The following is a 23141-nucleotide window of genomic DNA, read 5'->3' on the forward strand; positions in this document are numbered from 1 at the left end:
TTCCTTCATAGCTTTTACATTATGGCAAATAGTATAATTTAGAGTTGTAATTTCAAAAAAGATGTTCATTACTGAGAAGGCAGCTTGACCAAATCTTCCTCAGAAAACATTTAATTGACTGACAACACATCTCAGATGGATTGCCAGCAATTCATCCTTGAAGCAGAAGGAAAGGAACAGAAGGACAAAATGGACAGAAAGAAAAAACCTTTGAGCTGCAGGATCTAAAATGTAGTAAACATTCAACTGAATAATACTCATCCTGTGCTTCCTGAACCATCTTTAGAAGTGCATAAAAGTACATATTAAAATCTATTAATTGCTATTTTTTGCAGGATGAAGATCCAGGACAAACACTGCTGCTCCTCAGGCAAAGCCAGTCCTTTACCCCTTACGCAGAAGGTGGGATATTTCCACGGGACAGGTCCTCCCAGGACTTTCCATTCCTATCTTAAAACGATCCTCTGCTCTTTCTTTTTAAATCACTTTTAATAGCTCTATGAATTGCTCTCCTCTCCCTACTCCCAAAAGAAAATATTTGCATGCAGGTTAGGAAGGGTGGTGTCCAGAAGGGACCTGGTAGTTAAAGAAAAATATACTCATGATGCAAGTAAAATATAATATAATAATACCTAATACCTGTCTCAAGCCACCACCCTGGAGGGTCTGGCTGATTTTGTCTCTCCTTGCACTTTATGAGTCCTCTCTATCTACATATTTGCTGCTGCTCAGCCTCAACTGTTGTATTTTTTATGTTAGGTAAAAGCAGGAAAAGATACACTCTGAATCCTGGTTATTTTTGTTTATTATGGAAGGGAGGATTAAAGATAAAGGTTCAGAACTTCCCTCTCCCAGAAAAGGAGCTTGGTTTTGCTTGTGCTGCTGTCTAGAAAATAATGTGGGATTTGGGATGTTCATGAGAATACTGGGCCAAACAAAGCAAAGGGTCTCTGCTTTCACCTCACAGTTGAAGCTCTTGCTGTGAATTTGGCAGGTGAAGGGGGGAGGGACCAAAACATCTTCGTCTGCTGTTTGTGTGCCAACTGGATTTGTGTTTAACATAGATTTTAACATTGATACGCAGGAGGAAAGGAGAATTCTGTCCAAAGACCCTGAGGAGATGGAGCTGCTTCCCTGCCAGCCTGGGTGGGGAGGCTCCAGCAGAGGTGAGCTCACAGATGTGTCCCTGGGTGCAGATCCTCTGGGAGCTTGCACTGACCTGACTTTCTGCTCTGTGACTGTTTTTTTTGTGAGGGTGCCCTGATCTGTCCCTGTCAGCTGGAGGCAAGGCAGCTTCTGGATTCACTCCCTGCAGTACAAAAGTCTCAAAACAAAACACTGTGTCACTTAATTGCGAGAGCTGAAATTATTTATGGACCTGGCCTTTGGAGTCAGAGCCTCAAACTTCTTTAATTACCTTTGGGGATCTGTGCACAGGATACCATGGTGATGAGAATAATATTTGGTATTCAAGTCTTGTCTAGTGTGCTTTAGCAGCTGGAATGGGCAAGCAGCTGATTATGACCATAACAGAAATAATGCCAGAAACCTACATGCACAGAGTTTGGAGTCTTGGCTTTTTAATCAGATGCATAAAACTCTGGTTATCTTTCTTAAGCCCTTCTGGAAGCAAAATTTGGAAGGAAAGCTCCTGTTCAATATTCAATGTCCTTGTGCAGTGTGAATCTTTACCTATAAAGCTCCTCACCAAAGGAGGAAAGACTAGAATGTAAATTGTTGTCTTCATAACTGCTATCTGGAACATTAATATATATCCACTAAAGCCCAAAAACTGAGCATGCAAATTATTCCCATTACAGGTCCATAACCAACATTGCTGAAATTAGTCTGAATCTATCATTGCTTGATTCAAACTTTATAAGATCTCTGGGGACAACTTATATGTTTAAGGTGATTTGTTTCTCCAGGGAAGCCATCCAGACTCATTATCAGACCATGGCAATTGTCAGAACTGATGATATCTGGAGGCAGTTGCTGTTTTCCAACTCACCTCTAAGGATCCACTGAGGCACAGCTACACGGGGCTCTCCATAGGATGATGTAAGGCTTGGAACCACACTCAGCCAGATCATAGCACAAATCTATCAGCCTCAGCCACGTGGGATTCATCTGAGCAAACAAACTGGTTGTCTAGTCTTGCTTTGGCACCACGGGGAAATTGGCACATTCAAGGCATGATTCATCTTGCCCTAAAGCTGATATCTGAAATAAGTCAGCTGAGCACGCTGTAAAAGTGCCTGTTTCCCTTCATGGCTACAAAGGATGGGAGGCTCAGTGAGGCACAGATGTCTCCAGTGTGGATGTTTTGAATTAGGCAAGATGAATCCTGTCTATGCTGTATTTTTTAAGAATGCTTTGTGTGATGGATGCTCAGGTCTCAAATTGGAAGCACGAGTTCAATTATAAAGTACAGTGTCCTCAAGGGCCCTCGAAGAAATGCATTTGCTTTGAGTTCAACCCTGACCCAAAGCCCTGATGCATCTTTTCCCAGTATTTAGTGACTATAACTTGACAGACACTTCACTGTTTAGTCCTCTCTATCACTTTCATTTAGCAACTGGATTCAAAGATTTAATGGATATTTTTAGAGTTTACTCATATAACTTTAAATTGTTTGGACCAGGTAGCATAGACATTTTCCCCTTCTTCCTCAAAGAGCTCTAGGACTCGTAACAATGAAAAGATGACTTTGCCCCAAATGGCTATTTTCTTCATTTTTTTTCCCCCTTTGTCTTGTATCATCCATGACATTTTGATTGTGCCACAGCTCAGAAGGGTTTTTTCTTGAGTAGTTTGGAACATCTTGAGCTTTGATTTCTAATCAATTTGTGCTAACAGCTATGGAAACCAGTATAACAAGCCAGGACTTTTCTGTCCCTTTCTCTTTCTTACATTTGGAAAAATAAATCTGAGCAGCGACGTGAGTCTTGTGTAATTACTCTTCCATTTGTATTTCTAGACTTGTCAATCTGGCAAGTGCCATAGAGAGGGATTAAAAGCTTTCTCCTTCTCTCTCAATCAGAGATTTCATTTGCTTCCATGTTTTACAGTAAATAGAATCAGTTCAGCAGGAGATGGTTTTGTTCTCTGCAGGGATGTCTTCCTAGTTGAGGGGGCTCTTATTAGCAGCCAGGATGTGAAGTCAAGTGACAGGAGCCCCCCGGACCGAGTGCCACTGCAGCTGTGATTGGGGCTGGAGTCCCTGTGGGGCACCTGCCAATGAGGCTCCCCAGCAGGAAACCCAAAGATCTCTGCTCCTCCAGTTCTGGTTGGGGTTTAGGGGCTCCAAGCAAGAGTTGGAGTCAGACTCAGCCACCTCCCAGGTGGGAGCAGGGGATGCCATAAATCAGTTGCCAGAACCAGTCCGTGCAGATGAACCTGAACTCCTGTTTAGTGCCACACGTGGGCTCTCTGGGAAGCTCCTCCAAACAGACACAGCCCACAGCCAGGGAGTTTTGCTCTTTTGCCCTGGAATTGGCCCCACTTTGGTGGGAAGTGCTGGATCATGGCAAGGCTTGGCTATGGGATGGAGGGGCTTGGACTGAGGGCCATCAGTGTGGATTGCAAATTATTTAACTTACTGTAGAGAAGAGAAATAAAGGAATTTTTGAGTAGTGAAGAATTGTGCAGTGGGCATTTCAAGATCTCTAAGTTTAGACAGCACCAAAGCAGAGAGTTTAAATATTGCTTTCTGTGCATTTAAGCACCTGAATTCCACTGGCACCTCACTTAATTTGTATTTGTCCTTTTTTTCACCCTAACTTGCAGGCTCTGTGCCTTGACTTCCAACACATAAACACAACACAAAATACAATAAAAAGAAATTGGAACCACTTTGGTTAAGCCTTGACGACAGCTGGTATGTAAATGCAAAGACTTCAGACTGTCTCTCAGTACAGAGCAACCCTTAGCTCTTAGTTGTTTATAACTTTTTCATGGTCAGACCCATGGATACACCAGTGCTTTGGTGCTTTCACTGATTGCTTCCTTTCTCAGCATCTGAATTTGAGAGCAATATCTGGTTTCATGCAGTGTAAGTCCTTTGACAATCCTTCATTAAGGAAAAAGCAAACCTACCCCTAAGCCCCAAGGATTTGTTTTTTTTCCTCCCTATATCTTTTCCAACAACTTTAATCCCTTTACGAGGAAAAAATTGTATTTTTTTTACTTACTGACTTTGCACAAGTCAAGCTAAGAGTTGATATTTTTATTCTTTCCTGCTGTCACCATTAATAAATATTCCGTGGTGGGGCCTGAGCTGACAGTGGTGATGAAGGGGCGGGGTGGCACAGAAATACTTGATCCTCTGTGGCTGTGCTGACAGCTGGTGTGGACTGGCACGGCTCCAGTGGAGATCTGGCCCCTGGTCCTGGATTCATACAGGGAATCCATCTGCAAAGGCAGGAGCCATTTCACGGATTGCATTTTCCCTTCAGCCTGACAGGTTTTAAGAGCTGAAATCAGGGTGCTGTTGCACCATAAAAGGTATTGTAGAAACTCATAATTAAGAGCAACCTCGCTTCATAACTTAATTATTTTCTTAATTTACGCAAAGAACAAATCAGAGGATGCAAGGGGGAAAGCAGCCTGGCTTTCCAGGCAGGTGAGGCTTTCAGCGCTGCCCTGCTGTACCCGGAGGAGGATGCTCCAAGCGCTCGGGAGCGCTCCTCTCCTGACAAGCGGAGCGATGCTGCTGGCACAGCCGGGCAGCCAGCATCCCCCGCCGCCCGCTGAAGCCTCCAGCTGCTGCTCAGCCCCTCGGCAGCCAGGAGCAGGGCGAGCCAAGCGCCGGCCCGGGAGCCAAGCGCTGCTTCTGCTGCCGGAGCGCTCGGAGCGCTTGGCCGGGCTTGGAGCGCAGCCCCGCTGAGCTGGGCTCGGCCAAGCCGCGCCCCGGCCCCGGCCCCGGCACCGAGCGGCTGCGGCTCGCAGATAAAGAGCCGGGACCGCTCTCCACACAGCAATTAGCGGGAAGAGACGGCTCCGAGCACATATTCCAATCGCGGGGCCACGAGGTGCCAATATGTTTTGCCGTTCCGCCGTTGTGTTCTGGAGGCGCTGGAGGCTCTGTTCAGCTGGCATTTCTGCTATCAACCCAGATTTTGAAAGGGGTTATAATTTGGCCGGTTTTAATTAACGAGGGGGTTAAAGTTGGCACACGGGCACTGAAGGGCTGTTTGTTGCTGGTTTAATTTATTTTTTAAAAATCCAATCTGTCAGGCCCATCTCCAATAATATTGTTTCCACTTGCTGGGATTTACTTTAAAGACCTTTAAAGATCTCCATGCATGTGTGTGTGCTTATAAGAGAAAAGAGTTTTATCAAGGTGAAGAACCACATCAGAGTAGGTGAGCAGGCTGCTGAAATATCCCACATTCCCAAAGCTACCATAACTCATAGAAGCTATGGGCTGGAACAGGGAATGCAGAAGCAGTTGCAATTTTTTTGCTGAATTTTGCAGAATGCTGTCCACTTGGGACATGCAAAAACTTTTTTCCAAACTTAGGCATCATTTTTATGCACTGTACTTTGATAAATAGATACTAGTACTCCACAGTTTCAAAAAGAACCAGGCAGCTGCTGGTAAGTCACTATTAGAATACATAAAACCATGTAAATACAATGATACTGTAACTAGTGTAAATAGACTATATTATTCTAAATCCCAAAAGTTATAGGGACATAAACCTCTCGACATCAGAAAAATTTATTCCAGTTCACTATTATTCCAGCCACTGGAAAGTTTTCTCCCCATATTCAAACTGAATCTCTCTCTTAATTTAATCCCATTAATTGTTCTATATGCCCTTGACCCGGAATACAAACTGTCCCTTGCCTTTTTCAGCACACTTTTCATGTACCAGAAGGCCATTGCCTCTTGGCAGTTCTTGCTTCTTTGGGCTTTCCAGCTTCCCCAACACAGCCTCTGAAAATTTGTCTATCCTTTAAAATATCTGTCTCTCTCCTTTTTCTGCCTGGTCCAGCCTTCCTGGGAGTGATGAAGATTTTGGGTGAAGTTTCAGCAGAGTTCTTGCTGCTGTCCCTTCGAGCTCAGCAACATTGCACCTCTCAGTCCCTCTGCTCTCTCATGGATGATTTCTCAAGCATCATCCACAGATGACCACAATACATGGAGTGTGCAACTGGACTTGTCAGGAGGAATGGCAGGGCCTGTGCTTTTGTACAAGAGCTTCATACAAACACCCAGTGTGAAGGGTCTGCAGCTGGCTGCATTTGGACCCTTGAGCTGGTGACTGGTGGGTCCTTTGCTGCTCACAAGACCAGAGTTCTGTGGTGAGTAGAGGGATAAGAGTGAAGTGTTAATTCCTCAGGTCCTACACTGTTCTAGAAAAACCCTGCTGGCCACATGAGCCACTTGCACAGTTGGTAGAGCCTGTTCTTCACAACACACACACCCTTTGCTGTCACCAAAAGTCACATCCCAGATCAGCAAGTCTGCAGATTTGGCCACAGTCTCTGGGCAGCTCCAGGAGCTGCTGAGCTGGTTTGGTGATTACCATGAACTACTTCCCTCTGTCTGTGATGCCTGTCAGTTTGTTGGCCAGTGGCCATCCCAGCTGATGTCCATCTTCATCCTGTAGCTGCTCTCCCATCTTTGTAGATAGACAAAATGGAAATTCTCCATACAAAGCAGATGGGCAACAAAGGATGGGTTGTCCTTTTAGTTCTAGAACTCAGGGTGGGATTTAGCCTGAAGTGACTCCTACATTAGGTTTCTCTGTACATGCTGAAGTCTTTAGCTCCCATTATTTTCAGTGGAGATGAAGCTGATCTAGAAAGCAGCACAGTCAGGTCAGGGCAGAGCAGACAGTCAGGGCTTCATTTGTTTGACCCAATGCAGGTGTCAGTGCAAAAAAAAAGAACTCTTGCTTAGGTCTCATGTCATACCTGCCAGCCCCATGCCCTAAGCTTAACTTTCAGTAGAGCTGACTTGCCTTGTGGGCTGTGTTGAGAGCCCAGGCACCAAAATCCCACAGTGTTATTTAAATCCAGTGCCTCAGAGCTGAGGTCTGGCATTGACACACCACCTCACCTCTTTTTCAAATAAAGCACTCCAAATGGATAGGGTTTGGAGGATGTTTTGATTAAATCTGCAGAGAAAATATTTTAGATACAACATAGATGCTACATAGATTCCCAGTGATTTTTATAACCCTGCTCTCCCTCTACCTTGATGTGCAACCAGGTGTGTTTCCAGACTCAGTTTTTGGACAGAAGAACAAGTCAAAAGCCATAGAAGTTGTTGAAGAAATCCATGTGCTTTGCTCAAGTCCCTGCACCATCCATGGCCACACCTGTTGACAGTGCTGAGGGCTCAGTTTAGCAGATCATTCCCAAAGTGACAAAGGCATTCCTTGTGAGCAGTGACCTCACCTCTATGGTTACTTTTGGCCACACACACTCCCCCGGGCTGATTTCACTCCATTCAGAGGTGACACAGCACCCAGAAGTCCAGAGCACTGTTCAAGAACTGTTGCTGCCTTCTGCTCTCTGGATGGGAAAGTTCCTTGGTTCCCCTCTCTGGTTCCTCTCTCCTGGTGGCATCCGGGTGGGAGGTGAAGGGCAAGAGCAGGGTGTTCCTCTCCTGTGAGGGCTATTTCTGATGTGGGGATTTGAGGAAGGGTATTTTTGCAGGAAGTGTGGTGGTTTGCATGGCCTGGGGGTTGTTTGTCTCCTGTGAATGCCCTGAGCCCAGTGATGAAGCCACAGTTTGAAGGGGTGCAGCCATCCCTGCTCCCCACTGTGATGGGTTTGTCACCCAGGGTCCTGCTGATCCTGGGGTGTGTGTGCTTGTCAGTTGAAATTTGTCTGCAATTTCCTTGACAGGAGTGTTGAGTGACATGCATTCCCTCGGGAGATATTTCCATGTTTTTATTATTCTCCAGGCTTCTGTGACATTTCCCAAGTCCAGTTGTTGGAGCCTCTGCTCAAGGTGCCAGCAGGGATAATTTGGCCCTTCAGCAGTGATTATATTGGCTTCTGCAGCTCATGGTATGCACAGTGTGGGAGTGGGTTTCTCATGTAAAACCTCAAAACCTACCGTGGAAACCTCTGTAATTGAGTGCTCAGTAATACAAGGTCCAGCATAATTTTCATTCCCATGAATTCCAACAATGGCTCGAAAATGAAGATTAAAAAGAAAACTAAAACTACTTTTGCTTTCTTTTTAGGTAGAAGTACATACAGGACTGCAATTTTCAAGGTTTCAATGACACGTGAAGTACAAATACAATTCCAGGAGTGCTGGCCAGCGAGAAAAGCACCACTTACTGTGAGTTTCTTGGTAAAATCATGGCACTTGACAACACTAAGCAGCAAACAAAAGCTACCTAAAAACCTGTTCTCCTGAATGTGTTATCACTGCTTGCACTTCTCTGGCCTGAATATTGACATTAGATTAATTAATTAATGTTGTTTTTAAAATAATGTATTGATTAGATAAATTAATTAATATTGATTTCGAAAATCTCTTGTTGGCTGTGAAAGTTTACTTGTCCTGGGACTTCAGACATCTCTGATGACCCTGGTTGAGAGGGAAGAGTTATTGATGGATAGACCACGGAGTGGTTCCATCTTTATCACAGTGAAAAAGAGAGAATGTCATGGTTTAACCCCAGCTGGCAGCTAAGTACCTCATGGCTGCTCATTCACTCCCACTCCCTGCCCCAATGGGGAGGAAAACTGGAAAAAAAGTAAAACTCACTGATTGCAATAGGAAGAGTTTGATAATTGAAACAAAGTAAAATATAATAATAATGTTTATAATAACAATGATAATAATAGTAATGGAAAGGTGAGAGGGAGAGAAATAAAACAGTAAAAAAGAGAAGTGATACAAAACACAATTGCTCACCACTCACTGGCTGGTGTCCAGCCTGTCCCACACAGTGATCAGAGCCCTGGCCAGCTCTCCCCAGTTTATTTACTGAGTGTGATGTCCTGTGCTATGGAATATCCAGCCTGGGTCAGCTGTCCTGGCCGTGCACCTCCTCCCTGGCAGAGCCTGGAAACTGAGAAGTCTTTGACTTAGATAAACTCTACTCAGCAACAACTGAAACGTCAGTGCCTTACCGACATTACTCTCATCCTAAATCCCAAACACTGTACCAGCTACGAGGAAGAAAAATAACTATCCCAGTTGAAACCAGGAGAAGCCACCTGTTTTTTTTGTTGTTTTGTTTTTGGGATTTTTTTTCAGCCTGAAATGCATCTACTCCAATGGTTTGATTTTTGGGTTGCTCTGGACCATCTGTGCTGTGCCCACAAGTGCAGGTTAATTTGTGTGGGTTCATTCCCCAGCTTGTTCTCCCCAAATGCAGCTCTGAGAATTGTTTGCTCCAGGAACCTTTTCTCATCTCTTCTTTTGACTCCACCAAGACTGGTCCTCTCTGTCCTTGCATCAGTCTATAACAGACCCTGAGGTAGATTTCAAATATTTTCAGTAAATTGGGGTGGGATTGAATTAATTTCTTTCTATTTCTGGCCAGAGGAAGAAAGACTGATACAGGTACCTGGGATGTGCCACCAACCACTATGGAAAAAGATAAAACCTATCTTATCTATTATTGTTGCTTTTGTTATTGATATTATTATTATACTGAGAACCCACTGAGGCCCTCTTATTATGTTGTTAAAGTCAACGTTTTCCCTGTGCACTTCATTCTCCAACTTGGGAAAAATACAGAATTTTTGATAAAGTTATGCTGATAATGCTGCTAATTAGTTTCTCATCTTTAAAAAATATGACTGCAGGCAACTGGAGCAATCTCTTTGTTGCAGGACATTGTAGGCTGAAATGTCTGGATGTTTGATATCCTCTGCAGGGCTCTCACAACATGCTAATTTGTCCTTGCAGCAGAGTTCATTTTTATAGGTCTTTCCACTCTGTTTTACAAATCTATTGTGTCAAAATAGGATCAGTCATATGTGCACAAGATGCAGGCCTCCACCAACACATATAGAGATGTGTGTGTGCATGTTCACTCATAAATATGTTAAAAAAATTAATTCATAGATATGTGTGTATGCATATATTTATGTACACACACGGATATATTTATATTATTTCATATTATTTAGCTAAATAAAATGTTAAATGAAATTAAATGTTAATTTTTTATAATTGTCTATAATATGTGCATACACATGAAATTTGACATCTATTTAGGAACTCAGCATGGGAATGGCTAATTTAACTCGTAGGGCTCAGCTCTTCTAGGGAACATTTCATTCTCATTTAACTTAAAATATATAGTTTACAGCCTTCATTCAACACATACAGATTGCAAGCTTAAGTTGTATGCTTGCCTATGCATTTCCTAACACTTCCATCTGAACACTCATTATCATTTACTTTCAATAACTATCATCTGTCATTTTTTAAAGTTGCATAATAATGTGGTTGGTTCATATGAAAAGTGATGTTTGCTCTAAATTTGGGTATGATTTTGACATTGCTGTTAGTTTTTTTTGTAAGCTTGACACCCACAAGCTGAAAAGACAGGTGGTAAGTTTATTTTTTTAAACTTCCCTTTCAACACCTCCCCCCACCATTGAAAAAACAAAAAAGCCACATAGAACATTTTCGACACCTTTACTGGAATTTCTATATTCCTTTCCAGCAAAATTCCACTGAAAAAAATGAGAAAGGCTGAGTTTTTTACCTCTTTAGAGTAAAAAAATTGTGCTTTTCAGTTGCTGAGGATTCAAATTATTCCTTATCCAATGAAAACCATCAGCTGAAAGACAATTTCTTCCCTGGTCCTGATGTATGTCCTGGCTCCTCCTTTGTGCTGAGCCTGTGCATCATTATACAAAATCAGGTTTTTCCCTCTCTCCTTCTCCAGATGCTGGAGCAGAGTAACAGAAGGGGCTCATGGTGTTGCATCTTCACAGAGAAATGGGAATATCTTGTTCTGAGCAGCACCTTGTGTCTCCCAGAGCTGCCAGGAGCTACAAGCTAAATGTTCCAAATACAGTCTTGTGGCAAATGTCCCAAACATGGAGTTCTGATCTGCCAAAAAAAAAAATCCTCTTCAAATGGCTGAACTGGATGGTTTTCTTTTCCATCTTTTTGAATTTTGAAAATAGTACATGGAAAAGAAATAGTTTCCAGTGATTGAAAATCTGGGTTTAGAGAATTTTCAAGAACACACTTTGGAAAAGGAACCATGATGTCTTTCATTAAGAACAATCCCAGGAGGGATTTTGGAAACTTTTTTAAAATTCAGTTTGTTTCAAATTTTCTTTCTCTGTCCTGCCTTTGCTTTGGTTACTCTCCTGAAGAGCCAGATGTGGCAGAAGGAAAATTTTTGCATATCTTTTCCTTCTTGTTTTCCAAAAAACTTTCAAGCTGGTTGTGAATCACACTGAAAACGATTCTGTTTTCACTGATGGGGCCAAAGCAAACAACAATCCTAAATGATTTTCTTTCTAGGACTGTCCTGACTAAGAACAGACAAGCTTTCCTCATTAGTTCAGTCTCTGCTCAAAAGTAGTTTGAGGTCACATGGGAGCTTTTTTACCATTCTGATGGCATTGCTTCTACTTGGAGTCTTCAAATTTTGTATGACAGCTGAAAATTATTAAATCTGAGAGTAGAAAAAATGAAACACTTGTGAGATTTTGGGGGAGCTATTCTTTTTTTTCTCTCCTTCATCTGATTCCAAACTCTTTAGTGGATTCTACTCAAGGCTGTGATTTCTTTGCCCTTTTCAAAGTGCAAACTGTTCCCTTCTCCAAGCTCATGGTCATGTGGTGGGAAAGGTGTGAGGATGAGTGGGCAGGAATTTGGGGCCAGAGGGGGTTAATTTCTGTGGGGCCAGCATGAGTTCAGCAAAGGTTGGCTTTGGCCTGGAGCAGTTGCCAGCCCTTCTGTCACAGATGCACAGAGAGCTGCTTGTGACATTTTTCAGCTGTCAGGGAATACGTTATCCCAAATACCACAGGTAATTGCTTTTAGGTTTTGTTGTTTCTTTTTGCCAGCAGTTTTCTGTTGTAACGGGTGGGGATAAGGAAGTTCTGGTGCTGTACCCACATTGCCCTGGACCCAAGATGAGCTGTGAGGGTCATGCATGTTGCTTTTTCCCAGAGCCTGAGACTCCCTGAACCCATGGGAGCTGCAGGAATGTGTGCCCCATTCAGGGGCACATCTGCACAGCTTGTTGGTGATGTGATGAGAGGTGTCCCAGTTGCACAGCAGTGGAAAACATGGGAACATGCTGAGTTTTAGGAGCGCTGGGCTGGCTTTGGATGAGATGGGGCATGAACATTTGAATGCAGGGCGAGCTGGAGAGGCTGTGAGTGGATAGTGATGGGAAGGATGACTTTAGGGAGGGCTGGGTTAGATAATAAACGGTGAGGCTGCCAGCAGCAGAGACAAAAGGGTTTTTTGGATGAAAAGGCAATTATTTAATCAAAGGGGAAGTGGAGGGGAATAAATACCAGGGGAATGACAGACTGATGCTCTGGAGTTGCCTCCCTCTGACCGGTTGGACTCTGCCTGCCTGCCCTGCCTGTCAGCTACTGTCTCACACTGGCTGCCCTGCTGCCTCCACTGCTCCATTGCTCCTGCCTCTATTTCACCCAGTGGATTCTTGTCTTTAGATTGACTGTTTGGTTGTCTGTTCTTCAGATCACCTTCTCCATCAGTTCCCACACTCCAGCTTGTCATCACATTCGTTATCTTCAGCCCCCACCGCCTCTGCTGCTTTACTTCTGAGATGTTTCACCGGCCCTGGTTAGCCCTGAATTGCCAAATCCTGAGTCAGCTTTCACCAGACAACCACGTTTTATGTCTTTATGGGTTAATCATGTCCCATCCTTACATCCACTGTGGCTGAGGATGGGTGGGCAGCCACTGAGGGTCACTCTGGTTCCTGACAGGCACGGGAGGCTGATTTGTGCTGGAACCCATCCCAGCTGCTCATCTTGGCCTTTCCTTTTTTCTCTGATACAGCTTCAAGAACAAACCAACACTTCCTGGCCTCATCAGCTGGAATGGTCTCTCCTCTGAGATCCTTAAGAGCCAACCTTTGTACCTCAAGGCTAACTTGATATAAAAGTTTTGGACAGCTAAATCCATAATTAGACTTTAACTTAGCTCCACTCTTCTCTGCTCTCCCAGTCTCGCTGAGCTGGGGGCTGAGCCCACCTCTCTTCCAGGACAAAGGAAATGGGCAATGTCACAATGAGGGGAAGTCTACTGCAAATAATGAAAAACTTCTAACAACCATTTGAATTTTGTCCAGGCATGAACCCACCACCTTGGGCTCACAAGGAGCCCTGCACCCTGTTCCTTCTGTCTTGCTCACCACGGCCCTTGCACCACTGTGGGGCTGATTCCTGTGCCAGGCTGAGTGCCCCAGCATGCCTTCACAACTTCTCAGGCTCAGCTGGAGAGGGAGATGGGAATGTTATTTTTGCCTTGTGTTGAGGAGTCTCTTCCACCTCTGACTAGTTCCCTTTTGCAGGAGATTTTGTACATGAGCCTTCATCAGAGGATAAAAATTGATGCCTCCCAGCATGTTTCCCACTCATGTACTCCACAGCTGAGAGCTTCATTGCTGGGTGACATGGCAGAGAGCCTGGAAAGGGCAGAGCATCCCTTCCCAGTGATGGGGGCCACTCTGGGCAGCCCACAGCCACCACCAGCAGCTCGAGGTCTTGTGTTCACAGAGAGAACATGTCCTCCAATCAAATACTGCTTGTTGGTTATGCAGAGCAGGTAATTTTTGCATATCTATTAACAGTTAGAGGAAGGGCAGGAGATGCTTTTATCACTGAAGAGTGATGTGCTGTTTCTCCAGAGGGTTCCCTTGTGCAACACATAAAGGCTCAGGGTTGGCTCACCTCCTTGTGAGCCCAGAGCAGGATGTTCAAAGATCCAGGAAATCCTGGCTGAAGGGCTCAAGTTGTGATGTTTGGTTATGTTCAGAGGGAATTTAACATATTTAAACTGATCCTGCCATGCACTTCTTCACAGATAAGAGGTCTTTTCCCTGGGCAATGAGTGCATGGAGTGGTTGGGTATTGCCTTGGTCACTAAAGGTGTTTTTGCCCAACTGCTTTCAGGCAGCAGGAGCTCTGCTGTGCTGGCTGAAAGCTGCCTAGCAAAGGATGTCTTTAATCTGTGCCACATTAACCGTGGCTGTGGGGCTTTGCTTTGTTGGGGCATGAATGGGATGAGATCAGGGCAGCCCACAGAGCCATGGACTCAGTGGAGCTGACTCTGTCTGCAAGGCTGAGGGAGAAACAAGTCCTCCAGCTCTCAGATTTGCATAATGGCTTTTACTTCTCTAAAGAAAATAGGCTGTATTTGCCAGGAAACTCACCTGAGCTACCTTTTAGGCAAAAGAATGAATGCCAAGCACATTAAATACAAATCATTTGCTCATCCCTGGAAGTGTTTAAGGCCAGGTTGGATGAGGTTTTGAGCAGCTTGGTCTAGTGGAAGGAGTCTCTGCCCACGGCAGGGATTGGAACTGGGAGATCTTGAAGGTCCCTTCCAATCCCAACCATTCTGTGATTCTATTTTCATTCTAAGCCTGAGCCAATTATAATCATACAAAAGAATGAAACATCAGGAATTAAAGCCCAGCCTTCATGCCTGGCCAGTCAAGGCACCAGCTGAGAATCCTTTGCAACTGAAAGCAAGGAAAACAACATCAGAAGGTGAGATTCCATAAAAGACACAGAGGAGTGGGATTTGTGAGACCTGGACTGGCTGGTTGGTCTTTGCCATCTCTTTCCACTCTTTGCCTGACTCATCTCTTTGGCTCTAGGCTCTTGGGTACATGGGATATCTCTTCCCATCCATCTGCAGAGTGTCTTGGGGCTCATCTCTGGGCTGTTCGTGTTACAAGCAGCATTTCCACTGCACTGAAAATACTGCAAGCCCAAGAGAATTTTCAGAAATTAATAGAGTCTAAAAAAAATTACATTTCCCAATATTTAATCCAAACTTGGTGAAAACATTTTGCTTTGAAACTGTTCCTAACTGAAAGAGGTCAATCCTTTTAAAATGACTATTTTTTATTTTATTTTAAAATTTCATGTAAAAATAGTTTTCAGGCTAGGGAAGCTGCTTCTGTTGAATGTCAGTTTCCATTTCTGTTGCACTGTGACCCAGACACAGCCATCTCCAAGCTGCCTTTCTCTGTGGCTGCAGATGGCTGGGTGGCAGATGTGTTCTCATCTGACAAGTGGCTGGATTATAGTAGTGGAGTGAGACATCCCCAGTAGCCATTAAAGTCAATGTTCATCACCAGTTACTTTGTTCTAGTGGCTTAGAGAGTGCAGTTTTCATTTCTTGAAGAAGAAATTGCTGTAATCCTGTGTCTCCTCTGTCATATGAGAGTGTGCTGGAGCTTCCTTCCATTAATCACTGTAAGTTGCTGAGAGATCATAAGCAGGAAAGCACTTGAAAGAGCAAAATGATCTAAACATTACAAACTTCAACAAGAAAAACTCAAAATCACTGTAAAAATCAACTTCAGAATTGCAAGTTGTAATTATTTTATACTACTGGTAACTGGGACTTTATGGATGGAAAAGAGCAAATTCAGAGCCTCTGAGCATTTACTTGATTGCTCTCTTAGCTCAAGCCCATGCCATTCAAAATGTGCCATCAAAAAGACATTAAAAGTAGCATTCTGGTCAAAAGTTATCAAATCCAAATCCAAAATTCACATCCGAATTCACCCTTCAGCTCTGGGCAGCAATATTCTAAAACACCATGGTGATGGTGATGGGATTTAGAAGATCCCTCCTGATGCTCAGTTCTTGTCTGGAAAACACCTTTTAGAAGTTTCACTTCCATATTGAAAAGAAGAGATGGGAGTTGAAATCTGAGTTTGCCTAAATTGCCTAAAAATCCTTTCTTGGTCTTCTCCTTCAGGATGTAGTTTCTAGTTCCAGAACAACAACAGATGGTAAGGAAAAGAGATCAGCAGTAGGAGAATGGGAAACAGCACTACAGAAACTGTACCTTTATAACACCCATAAAGAGACCCTTTATGCTGTAAGCCCCATGTCATGCCTATTATTTATCTACTTGATCAGTACATTGACTTTTTTTCTACAGAAGTAATTTTCAGATTGTTCCTAAGAAATCAGGAGGTTGTGAGCAGCACCAGAACTCCTGATCTGAGGGGTCTTTTTCCAGAAGAAAACTGAGGATAATACCTGGAGGCTCTCCATTCAAGACCCTGGTCAATATTCATGACCCAGTTGTCAGTATTTGCAAAATCCCAATGGGAGAAGTTGGGCGATGTTTGTGGAGTTTGTTTTGGGGTTTTTGTTTGTTTGTGTGTTTTTTAATTTTTATTGCCTCTTGCTTATGGGCTGAGCCTCGTTTAAACATGTTTGTTATTCAGAAGAATCTGCTAAATGGGCTTGTGCAAAAACCCCCCCTTGGATTCAGCTCCCGTGGTGCTGCTGAGTGCCAGCACCAAGCACAAAGTGCACCATTTGTGCTGTGTCATCAGCTTCCTCTCTTGCTGGGGATTATTGCTTCTCCATGGCTGGATGCTTCTATCTTTTAAAGCAGAACAATCAGGAATAAAGAATGTCAAATGAGAAATGAACTATGAAGGACAAATATTTCAATTCCTGCACAAATAACCTGTCCTTGCTAGCGCTAGATGATGGTCTGTGAGCAAAAAAAATTAAAAAAAAAATAAAAAAGGAAAACATTATCCAAGTACCTGGATAAGCATACTGATTTCATGTTTATTTATGAAAAATAAAGGCAACCCCTAGCCTTCAATCCTCAAAAGGATCATTGTCTTATCTAATTTGGTCTCCTCTGTAGGAAGCCTATTGTTTCCACCCTGTTTCCTGCTTGAAGTTTGTCAGGTTTCCACTTCCTGTCATGGCTGGTTCAACCATGCAAATGAATTCCTACAACTCTGCATGACATGTGAGTTATTAAAGATTATGCTGGCAGGTCAAAAGAACTTAGAAGTTCATGTTTGTGGCAGGGTGTAAGCCTGAGCACAGGTTTTGTGCCATCAGCTTGGTGGAGGTGGCCTGTCCTGCAAAGACTGAGGCTTTTTCAAAGGCTGCAGGTGAGTCAACCGTGATCACCAAAAAACTTCAAAAGTCTTTGTCTCCTTGCTTTAGAGTGACTGATGACAAGTTGGTAGAGGGGATAAAAAGACCTGTCTGGGGCTCTGGCTAATTAAGAATTTACTGCTGCATCTTATGCACTAAGTGCCATTGAGGGTGAACACAACATGTGGTTAGTTTATGACATATTGGTTTTCTTTGTCGTATATGAATACCCAGAAAATAACTTAAAAAAAGATGAAGCAGTGATGGCAAGAATAATTAAATCACACTGAACTAGAGGCTGGTAGCTGTCTGACACTACTTCTGTTGAACTGGGTTTGGTCATTTATGATTTGGAAATGCAAATATTGCTTACTCTGGTAGTCCTTTGTAAAGTGACCAGTTGCTTTTTTTGTCGCTGAAAGAATAATACAGATAACTTTTGAACAGCTGGACTAAAACAGTTTTACCTGGCTCCCAGGCACAAGACAATGCTTCTGAAAGCTGCACTGCTGGCTCACATTTGAATGAGGCTCTATTCTGGGAACAGAACAAATTTCTCATTTTGCCATTTATTAGCCAATTGTGTCAAGCCATTTTTCATGTTTTAATTCACTCTGCATTAACAGGGTGTTCATCTTTCTGACCCTCGGGCCACATCATGCATTACTACTTTCACCTCCTCAGAGAAAGAAGTGCGAGGAAAATCTGCCTCTGCTCTGAAAATGGGGAACACAGAAAAAGCAAGTTCCCACCTCGCTGAGCCTGGATGCTTTGTGTGTGTTGGGAGCTGTGTTTTCTGGGGAAGCACATGCAATTTTTCCTGCCCTCAGTCCTGATGTACTAACAACAGAACTCAGGAACTGGAGCCTTTTCTCTTTTCTGCATTATCTGAAAGGAGTGATCATTAATTTCTAATTGTAGTACACACGGTGTAATCCCACTGCTGTCAGGCTCTGCTCTTGCTTACCCATGTGTAACCTCCAGGAGACACTTTATTACTCTTGATGGATGACCCTGGAAGAGCTCATCTTGACTTTCAGATCCTAAGCTCCATTTACAGCCCTGGAAGATGAGAATCTGGAGGAGAAACATTTTGCTAGTAAACAGAGCAAATGAACATACAATAAACCTCTGAGACACAGTAATCCCAGAAACCCATGACACTATTAATAATGGGTCCCTTTCAAAGTGAAGCCACACTTCATGCCCCAAAGCCTACAGAATTATGTTTGGTAAACTGCAGACATCACATTCCTTGGAGGGCAATAGCTTGTATCTTCCATTTCTCTGATGCAACCTATTTTTTTTCTCACTTTATCAGAGATGGATATGGTTCCCTTAAGAATCCTCATTTAAGTAGCTTCAATCTTTTTTCCACTTTACACTTATTGATCTTCTGGGCAGAATGGGCACTCTGGTTAGTGGAAAATTTTAGGGTTTTGCAGTTAGTTTTTGCTCTCAGGAAGGATTGTAGAATCACAGAATGGTTTGGGTTGGAAGGGACTTACAGATGACTGAGTTCTAACCCTCCTGCCACAGGCAGGGACACCTTTCACTAGACCAAGTTGCTTCAAGGCCTGATGGAGGTCTGGGTGCTCGGGCTCCTGGCTTTAATGGCCAATGCAGGGAGTTCTCTCACACTCAGTTTGAGTCAGAAACCAAATCCCAGCTCAACCACCATGGCTCAGGCTCACAAAGCATCAGGAATTCCCCTCCCCATCCAGGCAGGGCTGCACTCAGGAGCTGCCAGCATTGCAGAATCCCTCCCAGGGGCTGCAGTGCCCACATCCCATTTGAGGGAGTGGGGTGGGATCTTCTCCTGCTGCTGAGTCTCCTGCCTGGAGTTTACAGCTGTGACATTGGGCCACTATTGTAATTGTCAGTTTAGCAGTTTTCAGGGCTTTAATAGACTGTGTTTCTGAAAATTTGCCTTCCTGCTCTACAAGTGTTATTGATTATAATATGTGTTGGATTGCAGCTGGAACAGTAATATACTCATAATGGATTTAATTTTTTTTTTATTTTTTAACCAGACTTGGGGGTTAAGTGGATACTACATTATTCCATTATTATAGCTACAATATGATTTTTTCTTTAACCAGGATTGTTTATTATGCATGCACTGAAGCACAAATGTGGAACAAATGAATCTGATATCAAATTAATGCTGCGATCAGGTTCCCCCCCTTCCCTCTTTAGTTGCCATAACAATCTGTGATCTTGAAGCAACAATAAAATTAGAATTGCATTAAAGGTGTTTACATCATGTACACTCTGTATCCCATTATTATTTTTCATTGTAATAAAAGCATTGAGTGTTTGCTTTGGAATAGAACACCGTTACATCTCCTGCCTTGCCACGTCTCACATTGCTTTTTGCAGCCAAAATTTGTTTGTTTTTTTGTTTCGAGAACAGAGAGGTTGTTCTGGGCTGAAGCTTCTGGAGAAGGGATGATTACATATTTTAAGACAATGTTTGTCTTTTACTTGTAGGGTGCAATTCTGGATGCGCTACCTTGGGATTTCAGAACTTCAAAGAATTGCATCTCTGCTTTTAAATGTGTGGCAAACCTCCACCCTGATGGTGGTGGAAAGTACATCTTCTCGTGGAAAGTACGTCTTCTAGCTTTTTTCCTTACTTGACAAAAAGCAAATGAAAGGAAGAAGATTTTGTCAGCATGTACGTGTGTGTGGGTCACATGCGTGCGTACCAATGTGTGCATTAATTAACTTCCCCTCCTCACGACTCACAAGCTTCTGCCCCCGGGGACAGGATGAAAGGAAAAACATGACAGATGTTAGTCATATTGCCTGGTGCATGACTTTAAAGTGCTCTGGTAGTTCAGCTACGAGCGTTATGGAAAAACATTTATGGAATAAAGAGGCTGTTATCTGAGGATCTCGGCTGTGCTGGGCACCACGGAGCCCCTTTACTGCTGCTGCTATCCAGGCTGGCACATCATTCCTTGCTGTGACATCTTTCTGTGAAGCCTTTGTAGATAATCCTTGTGATAAAGCTTCCTTCAGAAAAATTGAAGTTTTTGATTTTTAAATACATAACGTGATCACCTTATGCTGAGGCTGGACTTGAACAGAAATATCATGAGAAGATTTTCCTTCTCCACTCGCTAAGCCTGCTGTTCTCAGATGCAAACCACCCTTTTTTTTTTTTTTCTTTTTTTTTTAAGTTTAGCCTCTTTAAGGAACACGGGATCCATCTATTTATGACATTGTATGTGATTATTTCCCTGATTAATCTGAATATAAGATGGAATATAAGATGTACAGCAACTAGCTAAACTAGCTAATTCTAAAGCCTTTCCTGGTGGCACTAACACACTTTTGAATTCTTTATTTCAGATTCTGTACAACACAGAGGAGAATTCCTACACTGGGCACAGGGATTTGGGGGGCTGGGGGGGTGGTATGCACAGGATAAAAGAAAATAAAATGCCATGTAGTCTGAGAGAGGAATGTAGTTAGCTGTCATAAATCTCTGGAGACAAGATCTCTCCAGGGCTGGATTCATCTGGTGATCCCCTCACTGACTCCAGTCCTAAAGATCAAAGAATGGTGGATTAAGTAGCATGTATTCTGCAGTGATGTGCTGCTGTTTGCAGTGATGTGCTGCTGGGGATTAGCGAGGTAGGAATCACCTAAATAAAAGATCACAGCACCGCAGTGCAATTCTGACTGGAAAGGACCTTGTGAGGTCCTAGTTCAACACGCTGCTCAAGGCTGGGCTGACTTCCCTGTTAGCTCAGGTTGCTTCAGGGCCATGCCTAGTTGAATTTTGAATGTCTCCAAGGTCAGGGATCTCGCCTCCTTTCACGACCCCCATTCCAGAGCTTAACTCTTTTTGTGGTGAACTTTTCCTTCCTGTATCTAATTGGAAGTGCCTTTCCTGCAAAATCTCGTGCTAGTCCTGTCCATGAAGATTTTTGTCCTTTTGTTGTAGGCTCCTGAGGAAATCTGTATCTATCCACTTTGGGTTGTTGATCACAGCTGTAAGATCCCATCCTCCCCCTGAAGCTGTCTCTCCTCCAGGATGAACAAATTCTGTCTCAGCATCACCATGCACACCATGTGCTCCGGCTCCTTCAGCATCTTGGACAATTACCAAACTGGACTCACTCCAATCGCCTGTCCCCTCTCTTGGTGGCCCAAAACTGGCCTCAGGGCTGCAGATATGATCTCACAAGTACCAAATAAAAGTCAGTAATCAATTCCCCTGACCCACTTCTGGAGCAAAGGAGATGCTCTGGGATACCATCATTACTGATACTGCAGAGACTTTTAAAACTGGTGCCAGTTCTCAGTGCCACTGACCTGTATAAATGATGGCCTTAGGCCTGTTCTCACTGTAGAAAGTTCACACTGATCTGGGAAAAAAATCATTAATGGTTTCAAAAGAATCCAAGGACTAAGTGATGCTGCGTGTGGGCTTTTACTCTTTACTGTGGCTTGTTAGGAAAATCTGGCTAAGGCTTTCCCAGGCAGCTGGGAATCTCCAGCTGCCAGTGACACTTCTTGGTCTATTTTGGTGATGGTCCCTATGACCACACTCATTGGCTGCAGGGGTTGCTGCCAGGATAACTCTGCAGGGTCACTTGGCTTTTGGGCATAGTGACTCACTGTAGGTTCTGGAAATAGTATTGGACAGTTCTCCCACATATTTCTAACCAGGCTTTGCACCCTCAGGCTTCTTCTCACCCCTTGGCCTGGGGCTCTGCCCTCACCCTCAGCATCATATTGTAAAGAGAGAACAGGAACAGTCTGAAACAGGAATGGGGGCCTTTGCCCCACTAATGTTTGAGGGCCATGAAGCATCCCATAGGAAACCTAAGTCAAGTTGCTGACCAATGTTCACACTGGCTCAGGCAGTCAGGACATGGATCAGTCAGCTGACTTGGCAAGGGAAATGGGTGAGCTTTGCTGTGGGCACTGGTGTAGAAGTGTGGCCAAGAGAGCTACTTTTAATTTTCATTAATGTGGCTGCTCTGCACTCTGTGCCCAAGAAAAATCTCATTGACCTTACTTTGGAGAATGGAGGTCCTTGCAGATGTGCCTATATTGTCTCCAAGACTTCAAATTTTGTTCTTGCATGAAGATTCAGCTCTTTGGAGGTGGTGCGCTGAGTCACAGGGCATGGCAGAGATGTGTGACTATCAAACCTTTGAGCTTCCACATTTTAGAGCAAATGCTTTACATCATGAGCGTTTACTCTTCTGAGAAATCACACAAAGCCCACACTGACTACTTGATTACTTTGTTCTTCTCATGACCCAAACCACAAGGTTTGATGCAACATTTTGACATATTCAGATCTGTACTTGTGCCTTCCTTTGGGTGACCTACAGCTACACAGAGCAGCTCAGAGGGTACTCCAGTGATTTGTAACATGCTTTCTAGTGGAGGGCATGTATTTATTATGGTACAACAAATGAATAATTAATAGTTGCCATAGTGATAATGAGAACTTTAAGTCTTTGAGCACTACAGAGTCAAATGCAAGCCTTGGCACATCCTTGCTGCAAAGCATTCATGGCAGGGTCTTGAAAATGGAGGCTCAGGAACCAGCATCACTTAGTAACACTAACACCCTATAGAGAAAAACACTAAAAAATTATAATATGCTTATTGAGAAATGCAGCAAAAAAAATATGGGAAAGACTCCGTTGTTTTTCACCATAAGAAGACATCAAATATTTTCACAGAATCTTCTTTTTCTATATTCAATTGAAAGCTGCTGCTTTTTACTGTTAACCTTCCCTATCTTCTTTCCCTTGGCACAATTTTATTCACTGAAATGTTATATGGACAAAATCTCTGCTTTCCAAGATCCTGCCAAAGCTTGTCTTTAATTCTAGGCACATAACAATTTCTCCAAAAATTTACTCGCCAGCCAAGAATAATAAGTTTTTTCAGGGATACCAAATTTCTCCCACTATTATCTCTTGACATTCTGTGAAGGAAAATGGCATTGAGACATCCGTGGGACACTGAGGTATACGAGGAGCTGCTGAAGATTGCAGCTGTTTGTTCAA

At 43.4% G+C, this 23141-nt stretch overlaps 2 long non-coding RNA genes across 3 annotated transcripts; both read left to right on the top strand.

Annotated features, from left to right (window-relative positions):
* The first annotated feature begins 294 nt into the window (after window positions 1–294).
* Window positions 295–2938, top strand: LOC148223763 (uncharacterized). The gene is made up of 3 exons (XR_015804204.1): window positions 295–402; window positions 1065–1166; window positions 1929–2938. It is a non-coding gene; the product is annotated as an uncharacterized LOC148223763 (long non-coding RNA).
* A 3063-nt stretch (window positions 2939–6001) lies between these two features.
* On the top strand, window positions 6002–21546 carry LOC148223764 (uncharacterized). Of its 2 annotated transcripts, XR_015804103.1 has the most exons (4): window positions 6002–6312; window positions 8211–8311; window positions 19588–19707; window positions 21053–21546. It is a non-coding gene; the product is annotated as an uncharacterized LOC148223764 (long non-coding RNA). The 2 variants fall into 2 exon arrangements; XR_015804102.1 differs by lacking the exon at window positions 21053–21546 and having other exon boundaries at window positions 19588–20269.
* The last annotated feature ends 1595 nt before the right edge of the window (window positions 21547–23141 follow it).

Source organism: Sturnus vulgaris, chromosome 5 (assembly GCF_052056855.1).
Source record: "Sturnus vulgaris isolate bStuVul1 chromosome 5, bStuVul1.hap1, whole genome shotgun sequence".
NCBI classification, from domain to species: domain Eukaryota; kingdom Metazoa; phylum Chordata; class Aves; order Passeriformes; family Sturnidae; genus Sturnus; species Sturnus vulgaris.